The sequence below is a fragment of the Aulostomus chinensis genome, chromosome 17 (assembly GCF_037954235.1).
Source record: "Aulostomus chinensis isolate RoL2024-O1b breed Wild chromosome 17, RoL_Achi_v1.0, whole genome shotgun sequence".
Classification (NCBI taxonomy): domain Eukaryota; kingdom Metazoa; phylum Chordata; class Actinopteri; order Syngnathiformes; family Aulostomidae; genus Aulostomus; species Aulostomus chinensis.
This window is the reverse complement of record NC_141336.1, coordinates 26,410,842-26,433,253: the sequence shown is the minus strand read 5'-3', so window position 1 is coordinate 26,433,253 and position 22,412 is coordinate 26,410,842. Positions and strand designations below refer to the sequence as shown.

The 22,412-nt window shown below is 46.7% G+C and overlaps 1 long non-coding RNA gene across 2 annotated transcripts; it reads left to right on the top strand.

Annotated features, from left to right (window-relative positions):
• Positions 1-119: 119 nt before the first annotated feature.
• LOC147246965 (uncharacterized) lies at positions 120-22,375 on the top strand. 2 transcript variants are annotated; one of them, XR_015109785.1, is made up of 4 exons: positions 120-302; positions 6,463-6,579; positions 21,201-21,337; positions 21,416-22,375. It is a non-coding gene; the product is annotated as an uncharacterized LOC147246965 (long non-coding RNA). The 2 variants fall into 2 exon arrangements; XR_015109786.1 differs by having other exon boundaries at positions 6,463-6,585.
• Positions 22,376-22,412: the final 37 nt, after the last annotated feature.

Genomic DNA, 22,412 nt, shown 5'->3' with positions numbered 1-22,412 from the left:
TTACACTTTGTAACATTTTCAACCCGAGTAAAACTTTTAGAGTTAAAAAAAACTAGGTATAAATTTAGAAACGTAAGGAAATCAGTGGCAAGGTGGGCCCAGCTGCAGTGCATGATGGGTAGGACACGGTTGCGTGGGTCCCCGGAGAGATGGAGACGGCGGGGGTGAAGCTCTGGTCGTGTTCCAGGGCCGCTTCAGCCCTCAAGCTCACCCTGCAGTCAGGTGTAAGCCCAGAGACACTGGCTAGCAGCCAAGCTAGCGGCTAAGCTATCGGCAGGTAGCAAGTTAACAGGTGTTAAGAGGTGAGTGAATGAACGCTGTTAGCCTCGTTAGACGCTCAGATTTGCTAAAAAAAGAAATGTTTCCCGCTGGTAAGCAACAGTTCTGATTAGCGTGATGCTAAAGCTAGCTGACGTAGCAGAAGCACAGGTATCATTGAACACTCAACACTATGAGATATTAGTGGGTTATTGATAGGAGCAGTTACAGTGTGTGTAACTACAAGTACATTGTCCAGGTACAGTATGTGTATTTTTCTGGAGTATTTCTTTTTTAGGGGACTGCTGCAGTTACCTGAAGGCCCCCACATGCTGCAATACACAAATACTGTGTACAATATGTGTGTGTCTTTTTTTAATTTACATGAAATACTTTTTGAGTAGAATTTAGCATGGAGGCCTTTGCTTGTACAAACAAAGTATTTGATTTGTGTATTTCTACTTTCTGCTCTTCTTCCACCTCTGATTGTGTGACTCGAGGTGACAAAGGTTAATTCATCTGTTGCTGTGGCAGTGGTGAAAGGTGGATCACTGGAGGGGGAGGAGGAGGAGGAGGGGGAGGAGGAGGAGCAGGAGGGGGAGGAGCAGGAGGAGGAGGAGCAACATGAGGGGGAGGAGGAGCAGGAGGAGGAGGAGCAACATGAGGGGGAGGAGCAGGAGGGAGGAGGAGGAGCAGGAGGGGGGAGGAGGAGGAGCAGGAGGGGGAGGAGCAGCAGCAGGAGGAGCAGGAGGAGCAGGAGGAGGGGGAGGCAGTCAGAGTTGAATGAACTCAATCTGCCATCTGCTGGGGAACTTGTTCCTAATCACTCAACTTCCTGCTGAGTTTTGCGAAGGAGGTTGTTGTTGTCTTCAACATGGATGTGAGTACAAGTACAAGAAGAGAATCAGAGAACTGGAGTATTTCTACTTCTTATGTCCTGTAGCTAATGTATGTGACGTTTAGTGGAAGATGGCGCGTTTATGAGCTGCAGCCACCATCAGAGACGCCGCTGCAGGAGTTCAGTGTACACACACACACGCCTTGTCTGCAACATCTACGTTTCTTCTTCTGTGGTGGACCTCAGTGACTCGGAAAGTTGTTCATCTGAAAAAGCTGCTGCCTCTCTGGAGAAAAAAGACGAAGTTTGGGATCTACAAGGAGGCGAGTGGCGGCGAAAACAGTGGGCCAGTCATGTGATTCATTATGTCAGAGCTTATCTGAAGTGGTGGTTTGCACGTCCTGTTTTATGCATTTACTATTTTGGAAGAAAGGGAAAAAAACACACGAGTGTCTTCAACATTTGATTATGTCAGTCAAACGTTTCGAATGCCATGTTTGAAAGTGGAGCTCCGATGATCTGACTTCCAGCTCTGCTGTTTTCATAACTGCTATGGCCACTAGGTGGCACTGCAAAGTTCTCTTGGAAGGAATTGTAGCTCCCTGATTGAGAACCCTGCTGCTCAGTTGCTAAGCTGTCGGGGGGGGGGGGGGGGGGGGGATTATGGAAACTTCGAAGATGCTGAGAGACTTTTGGACTGCACAGTGAGTAGAGAAAAGAGAAAATTATCTATCACCTGTCTGTCCATCTGTCGATCACCCATCTATCTATCATCTATCTATCATCTATCATCTATCTATCTATCTATCTATCTATCTATCTATCATCTATCTATCATCAATCTATCATCTATCTATCTATCTATCATCTATCTATCTATCATCTATCTATCTATCATCTATCTATCTATCTATCATCTATCGATCATCTATCTATCTATCATCTCTATCTCATCTATCTATCATCTATCTATCATCTATCTATCACCGATCTATCTATCATCTCTATCTCATCTATCTATCATCTATCTATCTATCATCGATCTATCATCTATCATCTATCTATCTATCATCTATCTATCTATCATCTATCTATCTATCATCTATCTATCTATCATCTATCTATCATCTATCTATCATCTATCTATCTATCATCGATCTATCATCTATCATCTATCTATCTATCATCTATCTATCTATCACCGATCTATCTATCATCTATCTATCTATCATCTATCTATCATCTATCTATCATCTATCTATCACCGATCTATCTATCATCTCTATCTCATCTATCTATCATCTATCTATCATCTATCTATCATCAATCTATATCTATCTATCATCTATCTATCATCTATCTATCTATCATCTATCTATCATCTATCTATCTATCTATCATCTATCTATCATCAATCTATCATCTATCATCTATCTATCTATCATCTATCTATCATCTATCTATCTATCTATCATCTATCGATCATCTATCTATCATCTATCTATCTATCATCTCTATCTCATCTATCTATCATCTATCTATCATCTATCTATCATCTATCTATCTATCATCGATCTATCTATCTATCATCTATCTATCTATCATCTATCTATCATCTATCTATCATCTATCTATCACCGATCTATCTATCATCTCTATCTCATCTATCTATCATCTATCTATCATCTATCTATCATCTATCTATCTATCATCTATCTATCTATCTATCATCTATCTATCTATCTATCATCTATCTATCTATCATCTATCTATCTATCATCTATCTATCATCTATCATCTATCTATCTATCATCCATCTATCTATCACCGATCTATCTATCATCTATTTATCATCTATCTATCTATCACGATCTATCTATCATCTATCTATCATCTATCTATCACCGATCTATCTATCATCTATCTATCTATCACCGATCTATCTATCATCTCCATCTCATTTATCTATCATCTATCTATCATCTATCTATCATCTATCTATCACCAATCTATCTATCATCTATCTATCTATCATCTATCTATCATCTATCTATCTATCACGATCTATCTATCTATCCATCTATCTATCATCTATCTATCATCTATCTATCTATCACCGACCTATCTATCATCTCTATCTCATCTATCTATCTATCATCTATCTATCTATCTATCTATCATCTATCTATCTATCATCTATCTATCATCTATCTATCTATCACCGATCTATCTATCATCTATGTATCATCTATCTATCTATCACGATCTATCTATCATCTATCTATCACCGATCTATCTATCATCTATCTATCATCTATCTATCTATCTATCTATCTATTATCTATCTTTCTGTCTATCCATCTGTCTATCTATCTATCTATCTATCATCTATCTATCTATCATCTATCTATCTATCTATCATCTATCTATCTATGTATCTATCTATCTATCATCTATCTATCTATCATCTATCTATCTATCTGTCTATCCATCTATCATCTATCTATCTATCATCTATCTATCTATCTATCATCTATCAATCTATCATCTATCTATCTATCTATCATCTATCAATCTATCATCTATCTATCTATCTATCATCCATCTATCTATCATCCATCTATCATCTATCTATCTATCATCCATCTATCTATCATCTATCTATCATCCATGTATCTATCATCTATCTATCTATCATCTATCTATCATCTATCTATCTATCATCCATCTATCATCTATCTATCTATCATCTATCTATCATCTATCTATCATCTATCTATCTATCATCCATCTATCTATCATCTATCTATCATCTATCTATCATCTATCTATCTATCATCTATCTATCTATCATCTACCTATCTATCATCTATCTATCATTTATCCATCTATCTATCATCTATCTATCTATCATCTACCTATCTATCATCTATCTATCATTTATCCATCTATCTATCATCTATCTATCTATCATCTACCTATCTATCATCTTTCTATCTATCATCTATCTCTCCATCTGATATGGAGCTGTGTTGTGAACAATGCGCCTCCCTGCTTGGGTTCATGAACTAAAATCACTGCAGGTTGAAGACTCAGAAGGAGTTAAATGTCAAGAGTGAAACCCTTCCCTTTCAGACCCTCCTTGTCCGTACAGAAGAAAAATCCTGGGAGACGGAGAGCAGCAGTCGGCGTCTGTGGGGACGTCCCAGGCAGCAGAGTCGCAGGCGCTGTAGCTCTGTTTGTTTGTTGAGTAGCTGCGGTGACTCAGCGCGGCCCAGGGCCTCCATGATGATTTATCTATGATATTTGTTGTTCAGAGTTTTAGTGAGTTTGTGCTGAGCTCAAACAGCAGGACACGATTAGAGCTGAACTCATGACAAAGACAGAGTGAGGCCAGAGGCCCCCCCCATGTAATACCTCACCTTCTGACAATATACGTGATGTGTTTTAGCACTTGCTGTTGGGCCGGAGCCAGCGGACTATAAAGGAATGTGTAATTTTATGATGGTATGAAACCACAGAGGGTGGTGGTTCTCAGAGGCCGGCTCTGTTGACTCACACTGGAACTATTTGTGGTTGGAGCTGCTTTTGATTTGGACAAATTTAGGACCGTGTGCAGGTGCGCTGTAGTGTGTACTTGCACATACATGCTACACGCATGGAGCGTAGCTCCAGCTCTCAGCTCCAGTGGTGTTAGCATGCCTGAGCTAACTGCTGCTGGTGACATGGATTCAACACGGCTCAGGTTTAACCGGAGTCTCATGTCTCATGACGCTGATCTTAACGAACGTGTGACTGTTCCTCCTGCATGTGGACTAATGGGGTTTAGTTGCTTCCTCTTCTCTTCAGATGAGTTTCCACATTTTCCTCGGTTCATTTGAAGAAAACAAACATCGTAGCGTAGCTCGTTGGTTATCATTTCCTGTAACGGTATCTCAGAGTCCATGGGTCCAAAACTCTGTCCAGACCTGTTGTAAGAGGACTGAGATCATGTCACTGTCAGGTGTGACGCACTCACATCAGGTGTGCGAGTCATTATCTGCCCCCCCCCCCCCCCCCACACACACACACACACTGATGGAAAGTCTTTTTTTATTCCATAAAACAGGAGCTGGAATTTCTCAGGTAAAGGTGGTGCAGAACCTCCCACTGAGGTGAATGGAGACCAGTTCTCACACACGAAAAACCCTAATTAACCATCAGATGTCTCATCACTGCTGGTCTGAGGACATCCAAGTGTGCCGGGGACATTTTACTCTTTTATTTGGTTTGGTTTCTCCGTTCACGCTCACTGTGTGGGAGACAATGCAGCACCACTGGTAAGACGGTGTCGCTCCAGATTAGACGAGTGCTCTGACGGGATGGCTGACTGACACCATGATCCGCCTCCTCCATGTGTCAACCATTACTGTGTCCTTCCCACTTAAGCTCCGCGTTTATGATCAAAATGAAAGCAAAGATGGTGGACAGCTCAACGTCGGCATGGTGAGTGCTTGGAGGAGGAGGATGAGGAGGAGGAAGGCTCGTCTCCTCTGAAGCTCAACTGTGTAATGTTGGATGTGTGCGGTTGAGTTCTGTGCTGCACCGTCAGGTCTGAGTGGCGTAGCTCCTGTCTGGCGCAGGTGGACGCATCCTCACGCTGTGACCGCCACGTCATTTCTGTCATTCGTGTCACAGATACAACACTCATGTTCTTTACTTCCTTTGATCGAAAATCAGTCAATAACAGTTGCACACATGTTCCATTCTGAGAAAAGAACAAACAAAATTTAGAAGCTCATGCAGATGAACCGTTCCAAAGGAACCCTGTGATGAGCAGAACCAGACCCATGGCTGTGGTTCCTCAGCCTGAGACTTGATGGCTGCGTGACTGATGCAGACAGAACACCTCCCCAATGACCAAACAGCTTCACCATGAGACACCTCGTTGTTCGTAAGGGTGCCACTGTTCTTGACAGCTGAGATTCAGAACCGGTCGTGGATGTAGGTTCTCATCAGCTCTCTAGCAACTGGCAAGGGCTGATGGACTGATTATGATTTTCATGTTTGGAGACTGAGCAGAGGACCAGTTGTGTCGAGCGCTTGCTTCCATGTGGAGTGCAGTTCACTCACGAGCCAGAGTCACAAGTGGCAGCTAAGATGAGGAGAGGGATCGGAGCGAAGGCGCTCAGGTGATGACTGATGCCTCCAAGCACGCTCAGAGACATCCCTGCAGGAGCCCAGGAGGACCGACTCCTGCTGAAGACATTCCAGAGAAGCAACGTATCGCCACATAAAACTGATGATGGGTCCAGGAGAGCCTCCACCCTCCACTCCTCTCATTTCTCTGCTTTGTCATCCTCACCCTTCCTCTTCTCCTCTCCTAGGACCCCGGCCCCTCCCGCCTCAGACGTGAGACTCAAGGAAAGCTGAGTGGACATGTTGAATGAAAGGAGACGTGTAGCTCAGCTGCTGCAAACCCAACACTCCATCTTTGAATGCAGGTAAAGGTAGGCAGCTAAGCTAACTAGCAGCCAGCTGTCTGGTGCGGGTCTGGAGGAGAGAAGGGGGTCTACCTGCTGGACTGGATCTAAATATGATGGACAATGAAAGGGTTTCTCTCACAGCTGGTGTGTTCCTGTAAGAGATGACATTCTTGTTTGTTCATCCAAACCAAAAAGAACCCCCCTATGGTCCCCTGGCTGTTCTGGGTATCTTCTGTGTCTTTGACAAGGACAAAACTGCAGCGTCCCAGAGTGCAGCAATACAAATGTTCTGTGACCGCTCTCAGTCTGAAATGTGGCCAACAGGACTACAGTTCTGGAGGAACGTTGAGGGTCTACCTGGTGACTGACTACTGTATGACTCCATCAAACACAGTAAATTAGTGCTGAATGGAGGAGAATACTCCTGTTGATGTAGTAATTATGCTAGCAGCTGTTTGCACTTGCAAACATCATGTCTGTCATGGCTCTCCTCTGGTGTATAATCTGTTTTCCTCATGTGTGTGTGTGTGTGTGTCTGTGTGTGTGTGTGTGGGGGGGGGTGACTCACCCTCTCCTCCACACCTGCCTGTCATCAGCGCACCTGTTCATCATCCCCCATCCTCTGTTCACCAGCAGAACTCCAGCTTTCATGTACTACTGGTCAAAGAGGTAGTGCTACTGGTCAGAGAGGTAGTGCTCCTGGTCAAAAGGTGGTGCTGCTGGTCAGAGAGATGGTGCTACTGGTCAGAGAAGTAGTGCTACTGGTCAAAAGGTGGTGCTACTGGTCAAAGAGGTGGTGCTACTGGTCAGAGAGGTGGTACTGCTGGTCAGAGAGGTGGTACTGCTGGTCAGAGAGGTGGTGCTCCTGGTCAGAGAGGTAGTGCTACTGGTCAGAGAGGTAGTGCTCCTGGTCAAAAGGTGGTGCTACTGGTCAGAGAGGTGGTGCTACTGGTCAGAGAGATGGTGCTACTGGTCAAAAGGTGGTGCTACTGGTCAGAGAGGTAGTGCTCCTGGTCAAAAGGTGGTGCTACTGGTCAGAGAGGTGGTGCTACTGGTCAGAGAGGTGGTGCTACTGGTCAGAGAGATGGTGCTACTGGTCAGAGAGGTAGTGCTACTGGTCAAAAGGTGGTGCTACTGGTCAAAGAGGTGGTGCTACTGGTCAGAGAGGTGGTACTGCTGGTCAGAGAGGTGGTACTGCTGGACAGAGAGGTGGTACTGCTGGTCAGAGAGGTGGTGCTACTGGTCAGAGAGGTGGTACTGCTGGTCAGAGAGGTGGTGCTGCTGGTCAGAGAGGTGGTACTGCTGGTCAGAGAGGTGGTACTGCTGGTCAGAGAGGTGGTGCTGCTGGTCAGAGAGGTGGCCCAAATAACTGTGATCCCCTTTTGCCTCCAATTAAAACTGATGGTTTTTTAAAATTTTGTTGGCTTTCATTGTTTTTTTTAAACCTATTCTATGGTTTTCTGTCCCTTTGCTGTAAAGTGTGTGTGTGTGTGTGTGTGTGTGTAGGGGGGGGGGGGGGTTAAGTGAGAGGAGGAGGAGAGAGAGCAGAGTGTGCTTCTATACCAACAAGTCAAAGGTCCCAGCAACGTGGAGCTACTGAAGTCTTTCATGGTTTCAGTCACTCTCAGGTTCTGGGAATCTTTTAGCAGTTTAATGAAGTTGAAGCCTCTATACTAAAGATATGCTGCTGCTGAAAGTAAGTGAGGAACACTCAATCACACACACACACACACACACACACACACACACACACACACACTATATTTCATCCTGCTCTTCCATAAAAACGTGTTACGGACCACAAGTGTGTCTTGGAAGGCCAGCTCTTGAAAATGTTAGATTTTCTTGACATGGGAAAAGCTGCAGAGAACTCTGAGCTTCAAACATATGCTTCATATTTTCTTCCTGTAAAAAAATGCATGTAATGCTTCTATTTCTGTTGGGAAAAGAGAAACATGGAAATATTTTTCACTGTCCAGTCCTGTCCAGCTCAGTTATGAAGGAATGTCAGTCCCACCCTTTACTACTGTTCTCTGGACGGAGGGCTGGTCTTAGGCAACGCACTCCACAGCATATCCTTCAGCATTATGTCAGAACACATGGATCACATTCAGCTTCTGAGGGAAAAATGTTCCTGTGAGAAGATTTCTGTCAAGACGGCCCACAAACTCGAAATCCTGCTGCAGTGTCAGTGTGGTGCGACTGTGTTGGCACAGGCTGCGAGCTCAGCGGCCTCAGGTGTGAGGCCTAAACCTTGGAGATGAGGTTGTTCCACCTAGAAACCTGCATGAACATTCACTGAGAAGATGTCAGGCATGTGAGGGGCTGCTAGCCATTCCCGTTTGCAGCGCAGACGAGCTCGTGGCGTCACACTTCTGCGACTCAGCGGGGAGTCGTACCAGGTGGAGTGACGTTTCTGTGTCTGTGCTGAAGCTGATGAAAATCTTTCTTGTAAGCCAGAAGCTACGTTTGCCTCAGTCATGGCAGGGACGTATGAGCATTTGTCTTCTGATGAGAACCCAGCCTTCAACCTTGAAGAAGCCCTGTAGTAAATGCAGCTACATGTTCCTGCTGACTGGATGCTGCAAGGAGGTTTGTAGAGAATATCTCAGACCAGCACTCATCTTTATTTATGAGCTTTTCCTGGTGGATTCATATGTTTTTAGTTACATTTGGCACAGAAGCTGTGGATTCCTGCTCATGTCTGGTAATGGGTAAAGGGACGGGCAACAGTCCAGCAGCGTTTCTCTTCTTGAACAAATGACTAATGTTGGTGTTTCTTTTGTGATGATAGAATCCAAAGAGGAATTAGTCCTGAGACTTCTCCGGTTGTCAGTAGAGCCCTCCAGGCTGCTGAGCATCCAGAATTAGTGGTTACATATCAGACCTTTTCAGTAATGCAGTTTGATCTGTATCAAAGAAGAAATCAGTAATAAAAATCACATAAATCAGCACTGACCACACCCCTTCCTGGGATGAACACAGATGGATGCAGGGACGTGTTTGCTGGGCCAGAACGTGACAGTGCAGTCATGACAAGTGGCAGCGCTGCTTTGCATCTCTGGTGAGATTGAAAAGCACAAACCCAAATCAGTTTTATTGTGACTGTGGCTTCATTTTACCACAGTAAACTCATATTCAGGTATCAAGTGTGACGTGTTCCTGTCGTCGTGACCTTTGACCACCACAGGCCTTTTCAGCTCATCAGCATGTTCCATTGGACGTTAGTGCCAAACTGAATGAATTCTCAAGATCCATCCGTCCGTCCACCTGTCATCCATCTGTCCATCATCCATCCATCCATCTATCATCCATCCGTCCATCCATCTATCCATCCATCATCCATCCGTCCATCATCCATCCGTCCATCATCTATCCGTCCATCATCCATCCATCCATCATCTATCCGTCCATCATCCATCCGTCCATCATCCATCCGTCCATCATCTATCCGTCCATCATCCATCCGTCCATCATCCATCCATCCATCATCTATCCGTCCATCATCCATCATCCATCCGTCCATCATCTATCCGTCCATCATCCATCCATCCATCATCCATCCGTCCATCATCCATCCGTCCATCATCTATCCGTCCATCATCCATCCATCCATCATCTATCCGTCCATCATCCATCCGTCCATCATCCATCCATCCATCATCTATCCGTCCATCATCTATCCGTCCATCATCCATCCGTCCATCATCCATCCATCCATCATCTATCCGTCCATCATCCATCATCCATCCGTCCATCTATCATCCATCCATCCATCCATCTATCCATCCATCATCTATCCGTCCATCATCCATCCATCCATCATCCATCCGTCCATCATCCATCCGTCCATCATCTATCCGTCCATCATCCATCCGTCCATCATCCATCCATCCATCATCCATCCGTCCATCCATCTATCCGTCCATCATCTATCCGTCCATCATCCATCATCCATCCATCCATCATCTATCCGTCCATCATCCATCTGTCCATCATCCGTCCATCCATCTATCCATCCATCATCTATCCATTCATCCACCCATCCGTCATCCATCCGTCCACCCATCTGTCATCCATCCGTCCACCCATCTGTCATCCATCTGTCCATCCATCCATCCATCATTCATCTGTCCATCATCCGTCCATCCATCTATCCATCCATCCATCATCCATCCGTCCACCCATCCATCATCCATCCGTCCATCATCCATCCGTCCACCCATCCATCATTCATCCGTCCACCCATCCATCATCCATCCGTCCACCCATCTGTCATCCATCTGTCCATCATCCATCCATCCATCCCTTCACCCATCCATCCCTCCATCCATCCATCCCTCCATCTTCCCCCTCTTCTCCTGTTGAGGGTGGTGGGGGTGGAGCCTATCCCAGCAGCCTTCCCCCTGGACAGGTCACCAGTCCATGGCAGGGCCAACACATAGAGACAGACAACCATTGGCTCTCCCAGCCACGCCTACGGTCAATTTAGAGTCTGGATTAACCTGGTCCCTCTTGATGTCTTTGGACTGTGGAGGAAGCTGGAGTACCAGAGAGAACCCAGCAGGAACAGGGAGAACATGGAGACTCACCCAGAAAGACCCCGTGCTGCAGCCGGGGCTCCACCCACAACCTTCTTGCTGGGGGCCACAGGGAGGACCACTGCTCCACCCACAACCTTCTTGCTGGGGGCCACAGGGAGGACCACTGCTCCACCAGGTCGTCCTTCTCTCAAGAGGGTCCTGGCAAATGTAGGACAGATGACCAGAGACCGCAAGGACATAATAACTCCAAATATCATGAGTGTTGCTGCGTGTCCGTTAAATGCTACTTCATGTTTTTCCATTAGGTGGTACCAGAATGCTGTTGTCACGGTGACGAGACCCTGGTGAGGAAGAGGTGGGCTCTTCACTGGCCAGCCAGGTGCTTCAACCATCATTTGATTCCAGCGGGCAATTTGCTGCATTATTGTAATCAATGAGATAATAACTGACGTGGGCAAAGAGATTTGTTCCTTCTCTGAACAACTTTAATCACTGACAGCAGCTCAATTTAGGACAATTAGACAAATTGTCCTAAGCTGAGGCAGATGGGGGAGGCTCATATGACCGAGGCTGCTGCTTCGCCCGGAGACGACGGCGAGGCTTCGGTCCACCATCGGAACCGCACGATTCTCACTCTTCTGAATGTCATTAGTAAATACAACCCATGAAACGAAAGGATGAGTATCGATGGAAATAATTCAGACAAGATGTTCTCAAGACAGATGCACTGACCTGTCTCTGAACCCTCCGCGCATGTAAAGCAGTCAGCAGTGAACTTTGACCCTGTTCTGACCCGCTTCAACACCAGTGATCCCATCATAAGTAGACAGCTGTCAAATGATGCTTCACAAAAAAGGGTATATTTTGCCTTCATAGTAGTCAGGAACAGATGTGCTGGGCTCGGGACGAGCGCCGGTTCACGGCTGCACCGGCACAACCGGCTGGCCTGCTCAGAACCAACCCACTCACACTTGTCCACAATCGTTCACGCTGACATGGAACTGGAGGGGTAATCGGGAGTTTTAATCTGAAATTAAATTGTGGATTGCTGATCATCCAGTCGGATTAAGGTGACCTGGGCTGAACGGGACGAAGACGGGGAGGGTTTGAGTGACTGTTTGTGGACACTGAGTCCAAGGGTGTGCAGCAGCAGCTCTGATGTCACTTCCAGCTCCATCAGTAGCTCTGCTCATAATCCCATGACCACGAGAACATATGAAACAGATTCACCCAAGACACATTCAGCAAGACAGCAAGAGCCTCCAGCAGCCAAAGACAACATGGGACCCCCCAATTTAGATGAATTAAGATTTCCTCCCTGCGCAGCGCTGCAGCGTGACCAACTGATTCATTGTTCTGGAAATGGACAAAGACTGCAAACAACAGTTTGGAGGCAGAAAAGCAGTTTTGTAATACATTTTTAAGAAACGCTGCTGACGTGTCCTGTGGATATAAATCTACAGTACAAGTACCTCTGGAGTACTGAAGTCTTCAGAGGTCTGATATCTCCACATCAGTGGAGGCCCTGCCACTGATGTGGACCGTGAGCGCATGGACCACCCCCTCTATGTATATAGATGTCTGTGTATCAGTGAAGCACGTTGCACCAAAGCTGATGAGATTCTGCTGGTCAGTGGTCACTTTCCCCTCACGTACTCTCCATATCTGTGGAACGTAGAGGCAAAGGAACAATGACCCTGGCTGTCAGTTATTTGAACATGAGAACATCAGAACCGCTGGTCTGCAGCGCCCTGTGGACACCCTCCAGTCACAGCGGAGTTTGTCCCATGGTTGAAAATGTTCCTGAGACAACGTGACCTTTGACCGCCAAAATCTGCTGAGTTCAATCTCGAGTCCTAGTGGACATTCAGCCAAATGTGAACCAAAGTTGCTGTTGATTTCATCAAAATGATTTCAGCACTCCTTTTTTCCTCTTTGTCATCCAGATATTTTTGTCTATCGGCGCTGGGATTTTCTTTTCTCCAGTAACTTCCTCTGCCAGTGGAGGAGCAGCATTGTCTTCTAAATTCTTCTCTGATGACTCGTTCGGTTCCGTGCCATCGCTCTGTTCCTTTGTCGATCCGATTTCCTCCACCTCAGCATTTTATCATGTTGAAGGCATCATTTAGTTCCCTGTAGCATTTCAAATACATCATTCACTGCTTTTATCGATGAAGAGCAAATCATTTTTGTCATTCTGTAATTGTTCAGTACATTGGGAAACCGTCTGGTGCTCATCGAAATCACTGACGGTCATTAAAGGTGTCAGGCAGGCAGCGCGGGACTCCAGGTATCAAAGTGGACCTGACCACGAAGGCTCAGAACATCTAGCACCACAAGGTGGTACTACACCCTGTAGTACCTGTAGGACTGCACCTGCTGACCCGTGGACCTGTGGAGTCATGATCTGTATCTCTGTATTTGTATGTGTAACTTGTATCAGAGGATCAGACATGTTCAGGGTCACGGAGGCCTGAATATTATATATACTATATATAATAACTGTTAATATTTGTAATTGTCATAATTTGACCTTCAAACCAAAGGTTTTATGAAGAAATCAAGCTTGGACGCTTTGATCTTGATGGGTGGAGCAGCTGAGTCTCGGGTCCTGGTGAGAAGCTGGACTGAAGCCAGAGACCTGCTGCAGGGTTTGTTCAGCTCCCACTGTCTGGTGAAGTTTCTCCAACTTTGAAACTGTTCACTGGCATTTAAAAAGTAACTTGTTCGAACGTCATGTCCGTGTTCTCTGTGAGAGAGCACTGGGCCGGTGCAGATGAAAACTAGCCGGGACACATCCGCCAACTGCTGCTGGACGTTTTATTCCGCCTTCCCCTCAGTGGGGAAATGACAGGCTGGGGAGGGGGGGGGCAATCCCCCCTTACAGCCATTTGCAAAACAACTTCTCTTTACAATATAATTCGGTGTTGAGCAGCGTCCTGCTGAGCCAGCAGGCTGCTGAGGCATTTTTAATTGTTGCAGGTGGTCTGGCTCGGGGAACATAGCTGTGATGCTCAGGGATCTGCAAATAAAACTCCAAAGCGTGCATGTGCGAACGGGTACACAAACAAGAGAGCCGGGTCCAAGACAGCTGTGTCTGGGACGGCGGAGCCAAGGTTCAAGGCCCGAGGAAACAACATGGCCTCCTTTTACCTTCTGTTCCTGATTCCAGGCTGCAGAAGTCTACCGTGCATCAGTCTGGATACTCACCACACATTCCACACGCGGGGATTTCACGAGCTTCTCCTGAAAGCTCCAGCTTCAGCTCTCACATTGTGGGTAGAGAGAACATCCAATCATTTATGTTTGTGCAATCGTCTCATTTTACCCCCCATGTAGCGAGCTAGCTATCTGGACCAAAGAAGAAGAACCTACGGCAAACAACAGCATGGCGGCTCAGAACCACTGGGCTTGGTACCATGTGACATCCCACCCCTAGTTCACTGATGATCTGGATCTGCTGCTCATGGTGACAGCCCGAGCTCAGCAGGGAGTTTATAAACCACCTTGAACTGAATACAGAGCCCCCCCCCCCAGGTGGATAAGAATGGTTAGAGACCCACAGGTTCTACGTTCTCAGGAGAACATCCAGTAATGATGACTCTTTCTCTCAGCTGATGTTCTCATGAGATCATGTTATGTTGTTATATTCATTGGATTAATATAGAAGATCTCTCAGGAACAGGGAGACACGCAGCAGAACACTTGCAGGGAGACGGGTTCCGACTGGACGGAACACTGTGGAAATTATTTGAATGTGCGTGACCAAACGCTTTCGTTCCACGTCCCATCGTGATGCTCCAAACTCACATGTGCATAAGAGCTCAACATGTCAACAGTCTTCACTGCGACTGCATAGGTTGCATAGGTTCCACGCCTATCCAAACACTAATTTATCATTTTCCGGATCCCTTCTATCATCCATAAATAAACATGGTGGCTGCAGGAAAGGATCCTGTTCTAGTATTAACTAGGATTTTGATCCTAACCTCCCAGAAACGCTGCTGCTCGGTGAGAACATGTGTTCCTGGTGTTTGGGTGGGGAGACCATGGTGTCATCCACTCATACGGACGCTGGTCCATCAGCAGTCATCACCGCGCTGCTGTGTAATCCTGAACGGATCCATTTCCCTGCTGGTGCTCCCTCCAGCTCCACCTTTCTTTCCAAACTGGCCATCACCACCTCAAACCAGCATTCCCATAAGAGCAGAACCAATTCCATTAGAACTGGAATGTCAAACTTATCATGCTCACTGAGCAAAGCTAAAAATAACCTCATTCTCATGCGTAAGTGAAAAATAAGAGCTCGTCAACCTGAATCACTCAGTGTTTATGACCTGTAGCCACTATTTTGCCCCCCGGCACAGAGGTGAGGTTCAAGTTCTGGCCAGAACTCGAAGCACGGCGGCTGGTGAAATGCACGCTGTGTGATGAACAACTTCCCTTTCCTGCCGTTGTGCAGCTGTAGCCGAGCCTGCAGCTCCTCAGGCAGTAAATCTGAGCCTTTGTACTCCAGAAGGATCCTATCAGCAGCAGGTGTGGGCTCCGCCTGTGGATCCCACCGTCCCCCGCAGGAACACTGGAGAGCAGCAGGCCGCCTCGGCCAGGAGGTTAGTGACACAGAAGTCCAAGGGGAAGCTGGGCCAAGTGTGCGGGGCAGATCAGCGTTTTAGTTACGCAAACACCGGTTAGACCAGGATAGCCAAACCTCAGAGGAGGGGGCCACTGATAATCTGTCTGCAGTGGGCGTGGTCATGTCGTCTTTGTTAACAATAAAATATGTGGTTCTGCTCCAAAGATGACTCATGTTTTCTGATCCATCACCGCTTAGTGAAGGGAAGTTAGGGGAATACCTAGGCCTGCACCTTTACGGTCGCTGTTCAACAGTGGTTCATCCACAGCTAGCATGTTTAGCCACTTGCTATGCTAGCTGGGCCTCGCCACTTGCTGCTATCTGAGTTGGGAGTGACCTTTCCTGGATGAATCATGGTCAGGTTTACTGCTCAAATGTTTCTGACGTGGTTAACATGAAATTATGTCAAGAAACAGACGGGCTACTAAGCTGATTAGCAACGAGCTAACTAGCAAGCAGGCATGGCTGCTCAGAGCGAACAGTCCGGGGCCTCAGCAGCTCATCATAGGGTCTGCAGATTGTGGGCTTGTACTTCTCACCAAAAAGATGCTTACAAGTACAACAACAGTAGTGGTACTCTTGCTTTCCTGAGGAGAGGCTCTCAGATTCACGCTCTCTGGGGGCGAATAATCTCAAATTAGTTTGAAGCCAAACTCAAGTGAGGAAAGTCGTAGTCAGTGAGCTCTGAGGTTTCAACCCTCATGACTCGAACCATCATGTTTTAGGGGTCAACCTGGTCGCGGGTCAAACCACTGCCACTAAACCAGCCATGAATCATGGCGCCACCTTCTGTTGGAAGTGAGCATGTGGAGGAGGAGTTCACTCAGGTTTTAGAGTGTCTTGTATTTTTAAAATGCTCTGTTTTGTGACCTAACACACTGCCTGTTAAGGGGTTTCATTCAACAACATTGTGTGTTTGCCCCCCCCAGTTTCAGTTTCCCTCTGCCTAACTCGGTGCAGGTTAGATGAGGTCATTTTGCAACAGGACCAAGGTTTTGGAAACTGTCATGAAGATGATTTATGTGTCATAGCATCAGCTCCCATCATCAGGTGAAACGCTGCAGGGCCTCGTTCCAAACCTGCAGCCTTACACGGCACACCAGGACCCAGGACTCACTGTTACCACCCACGACTACCGTTCACACCTGACCTGGAGCAGAACCGGGCTTTGTGGATCACACCAGACGACCTGGAGGGTTAGCAAATGGATGTTTCTGGGCAGTTCAGCTGCTGTTAGCATCAGTCTTCATGAGCTTCAAGCTAAATATACGTGACTGGCTCTTCCTGCATTCTGGAGTCGCTAAGACGTTCGTCTGTCTTTTATTAATCGTCTGGTACTTAACATCTTTTCTTTGAAACTTGGATCAGATATTTTTGTGAATAAAAACAGCAGCTTCTTTCCGTCAGATTCCTCCTGATCAGGAACACTCAAATTACAGTTGACCTCTGTAACGACACCATGAACTCACCTGAGGACCACAAACCAGGTTTAACTTCCTGGGCAGTCATTCTCACCAGCACATTTGTAGAACTCATATCTGCATGCCAAGCAGCGCTGGAGGGGTGTGGGGGTCCGAGGCAGAGGGGAGTCTGGGGGGGTCGGGGGGGTCCGAGGCTGCCTTGGAAACCAGTGAGGGGAAAATTCACTGATGAAATGTGGCACAGGCCCATGGAATGCAATTTCAAGCTTCCACATCTGCAGGAAAGATGAAACCAGGTTCCTAATTTTACAATGATGATGTCAGTGAGAATACATGACAGTACCGGGTCGGGCCGCCAAGTCCCCCTCCCCATGTTTCCTTCTTCCCTTTTACTGTTTTTTTTTTGGGAGAATTTCATGCCTTTCCTCTTTATGGACCAAGAGTGGTTACTGAGGAAAATATGTCAACATGCCGTTACTTTTTGGAGGGAGTGAAAATATAAGAAGGCCATTATTTTATGGTGAATGTTTCAAATATTTAAATAGGATGAATGAGCAAGCAGGCTTGTCCCCTCTGACTAGAACTCATCTGAAGGTTCTCCTCCCTGACATGAGACAGATCTTTGTTCAGCGTAAAACAATTGGAGTCCAACCCTAAAACAAGCACTTATTAAACTGAATCAGTTCGTACGATTCACAGGCCAATTTATTAGGTACACTGGCATAAATCTACATGATGCATCACCTCTTGATTTAAGTAAACTTTGATCACTTTAAGCCCAACGATTTCATGTATTTTATCTATTAAAACTATATACAACACATTTTTAAGTACATTTATAATAAAACGTCCTCTTCCTCCTGAGACCACTGGCATCAGCGATTCCTGAGTGAACCTGAGAGTCTTGGAATCAGATTTATTGGCAGATCAAATTTCGTACAAGATGAGGAATTTGTCTGTTTGTGACTGGTGAAAGCACTGATAAGACGAGCACGAGTAACAACACCTACAACTGCTCGTGTTCCTGTCATCGTGTTCCTTCTCTCGTCTTCAGGCTGATAGAAGTTGAACGTTGCGATGCTGCCGCATCGAAAAACACTCAGAGAGCAGCCAGACACGACTTCCATGTTTTAATAAGTCTGACATTTTATTCACTGTCCTGCAGGTTGACGAGGGTCTGTAATCCCACACCAGCCTCTGGGGGACCAGTCCAGGTTCAGTTTTGCAGTGATTGCGGATGCCTGCTTGTTTCCTCACACAAATTATTTCAAAAAGAAGGAAAAACCTCAGATTTTGTGGGCAGGAGGAAATCAGTCCCCCTCCAGCTTCCATTTCCTGCTGTTATAAAACACCAAGTACTCCTGTGATTCAGGTGGGGGCATCTAACGTGACCAGCTGAGCGCCTGTGGACGTGTGGACGTGCACGCTTGTACTGCTGACATGACATCTACATGAATGCACATGAGCTTGTGGCTCTGCCTTTTAAATGGGAGGAGGAGGCTGAGCCGCAGCTGAGCTCCTGCCACAGAAACTGCTGCAAAAGTCCAAGGTACCTGCATCTGGATGTGGTCCACTCAGCCTGAGCTCCATCAGAGACCATCCTCCACTTAGGACTCGGTCATGGTTTTGACTCTCAAGTGCAGGAGCTGCCCTGACATCAGAGAGGCTCATGGTTGTAAAGCCGGAACCACCGGAGCTGCCTTCAGTGTATCAGGAGCAGCAGCGGCGGAGGAGGTCCACGGCTCCTTGACCAGGTTAAACACCAAGCCCCTCCCTGCAGAGCAACTCATGGGTTCCTCCTTATTTTACTCAAGTACAGAACTGAATGGACTGGTTCTGCATGTTCCAAGGTTTCAGAAAAGTTTCTGGAGAGTGGATAGAACCAGCGCTCAGAGCAACTCAAACACACCCATGAAACAAGCTCACAGGGGCACAACTGTGAGCTCTCCTGCTGCTCCGCTGGTGTGTTGGGCCGAAGCAGGGAGGTTTTCCCTGAACAGCGACGGAAGACGGCAGGATTAGCATCAGGGTCATGTGCTGAGAGGCTCCGCGATGACTGCATCGTTATTCCACAGGCTGTCATTACGAACGGCATCTAATTAGAGCAAGATGGCCAACAGCACTCTTGAACAATACAACAGAGGCAGATGAGTCATGCATTCAGCAAACAAACAGGTGCGATACCATAAAATCCCCCTTGAATGCAAACAGCAGTAGGACCACTAGCTGAGACCTTCAGTCGTGTTAGCATGACCTCACACATCATGAGTCACCTGACCGCAATGTTGCTGTCATAAACACAGGCAGTGTTGACTGGACCGAGCACATGTGTCCATCATGGAGCACCAGCAGGCGGAGCCGGGAAGTCTTCATGATGTCACTGAGAACAGCAATAAACACTTGTTCTGTGTCATCGTTTACGAAACAGCTTTGGCGCTGGTTAATCCATGATGGTCCCAGTAAGGTGGAAACATCCCAGTTTACCCAGAGACGGTGAACAGCGTCTCAAAGCCTGAAACAACGCACACACATTTCACCGTGTTTCCTTTAAATGTCTGCTGCTGGAACGAATCCTGTCACTCAACTACCATCAGCCTCCACGGCGCCGCGTTCAATTACAGGAGTCACCCGATGGGGAAAATCGTCTTTTCATGTCTCTGATGTTCACAGAAACATCGACTGACATAAGAAAACCCAGTCATTTTGATGTGGGCGGGGCTTGCTCTGATGATTCAACAAACCCCTTAATGCATCACAAGGGGCTTCATTGGACTGGATCAGGATCAAACTTGGGTTTTCCTCAAGGAATAGTGTGTAAGCTGTAGTGACATCTAGTGGTGAAGTTGAGTCGCCTCAGCCCTCCCGACTGGAGCCTGCACCAGCTACCACTTGTCACAATCAGAAGAGAAAAACCTTCTTCCGTCTTCCTCCCTAAGTCTCCGATCGCTGAAAGACTCGCGATGCACAAACTTGTTCTTTGCCTCGCTCAGAGATGAAACTGAGTATTTGGGCCACACACAAGGGTTGGCCTCCAAAACAGAGTTCAGAAAGGCACCTTTGATGACCAGTCAGGGTTTTGATCCTCACTAATTGTCATCCATGCTGGAGCCCATCCCAGTAGAACCTGCGCGAGGGGCGGACTCATCCCAAAGAGGTCACCAATCACAGTGCTGACACGTTGAGACAAACATTCCCACTAATGTCCAATTATCCATCTCTATTAATCTCTTTTGGTGGGAAGACGCAGGCGAAGAGAACTCCTGCCGGCTCGTTCCAACCCAGAACCTTTTTGCTGCAAAGCGATGGTTGTAACCACCGCCAGCATCTGCATGATAGAGGAAATAACACTGTCTTAGAAATGAGCCAACATGACACGTGCGTCTGTCACTGACAGTAGGGGGCAGCGTTGGACCTCACTGGGGCAAACGTCTGTCAATGTTGCAGAAACTCACTGGGATTCTGAAAAGCTCTGATTCTACACAATGTGACTTTAAAGAGAGTTGTGGTTGTTTCACAGCTCAGACTCACATCTGGATGCACGCAGCGATCGCCTGCTTTCAGCTGAACGCCGCTCTTATTGTGTGTAGACGCTCAACCTGCCTTCAAGCGCTGGAGGAGTTTCAGAATATTCTGTTTCATCACTCTCTAATTAGGAGGCAGTGTATAGTTTATCTGTAGTCTTTATAGTTTTTCTGAAGAACACAGTTGTTTACACCACTTGGACAGCTATAGCGCTAATCCCCTGTTTGCTACCCCATAAAGCATTCCTCCCTCTCCCTGACATTCCCACCACAGCACTTGAAAACAGATGCAGCCATAAAGGCATTTATTGCACGAGGCATTAGGCCGTGCTTTAATGTGAAGGTTGCACCTGCTAGCCTGCTAGCCTAATGTGATCCCTCCCTACTTTGTGGGAGGGGGCTCCTGGGGCCAGATGCATAAAACAGGGTGGATTCTTGACTAAATGTGTGTGTGCACAAAGCCAGATTTATGCATTCTTGTCATGAGATTTGAAAGGCTGTTCTCTTTTCTACATTTCAGATATTATGGAACAAGCAGCAGATGCACACATGCACCCCCTCACAGTCGGCTAACCCCATCATGCTCCACCGGCCGCTACACCTGGCAAAGGTAGAGAAGAGCAGCTTCACCAGCCGGCTCTCCATCAACATCCTCTGGTGCGTTTCAAGGTATCGCACTACAAAAGCTCGCTGGAAGCAGCGACTATTTAAAAACCTCCTCTCCGCTCTGACTAGGGACAGAAGCGCATCAGCGGCCATCAGCACGTCTACGTCCTGCTGGGAACCTTGGAGTGACTGGGTTCATCCGACGAAAACTGCACATTCATTATTCATGTGAACCAAATAAGTCCGAGTCATCAAAGTCGGACTGACACACCCAGAGAGTGACTTGCATCACTCTGACGTGTGCTCGCCTCAGTCAGCCTCTTGATCGTCAGACATTCTGCTCGTGTTCCGGAGGAAAACGACAGCAAAAACAACGCCTTTCTTGACAGAGACACATTTGCTGATGTCACAACAGGTCGTCAGAACAGTCTTTGACTCGCAGCGCACCACTGGTGCACTTGTTTGGTTTGAGATGACCTTGGTGAACTGGAGCAAAGTCCAGCTGCTGCGAGGGGGGATACCGCCACCTGGTGTTCCGGAGGCCCACGTCCTTCGGTGGATAGTCGATTCTTCAGTCTCCGTGTGTGTGCTGGGTGAGAGCTGAGCCCACTGAGCTGCTGCTGCAGTGACTTAACTGTAACCCGACTGACGGCATCCAAGTGCATCGCAGTTTGATCAAACTCGGTTTCTGTCACTCCTTCACATGTCGGTCGATCGTGGCTGTAAACTACGTTTGAATTTATTCTCCTGTTTCTTGTCCTGCTTCAGTCTGACCTACTTTTTATTCTTTATCTGACTGAGGTGTGAATGAAGGACTGGTTAAGTCCATGATGTGGACTGTGGTTCTGAAACAGCCAGCAGCTCCTGTTCAACTCCAGCATGACAGTGTTCCAAACCTAAAGAGCACCAGAGTTAAACATGAACGTTCATGGAGATAAAAAATACAAAAACACAGAAAAAATGAGAAATACATTATTAAGAAGTAGCAGTTTGAAATATCTCATTGGGAATTTTGTATAATAAAAATGGTCTTACATCAAAATCCTCATTCAGCCTTTAGGGGCTCAAGTGGCGTTTCCTCTTTATAAGCTTCGCGTTCATCGTCCCTCTGCAGGGATCTTTTGTT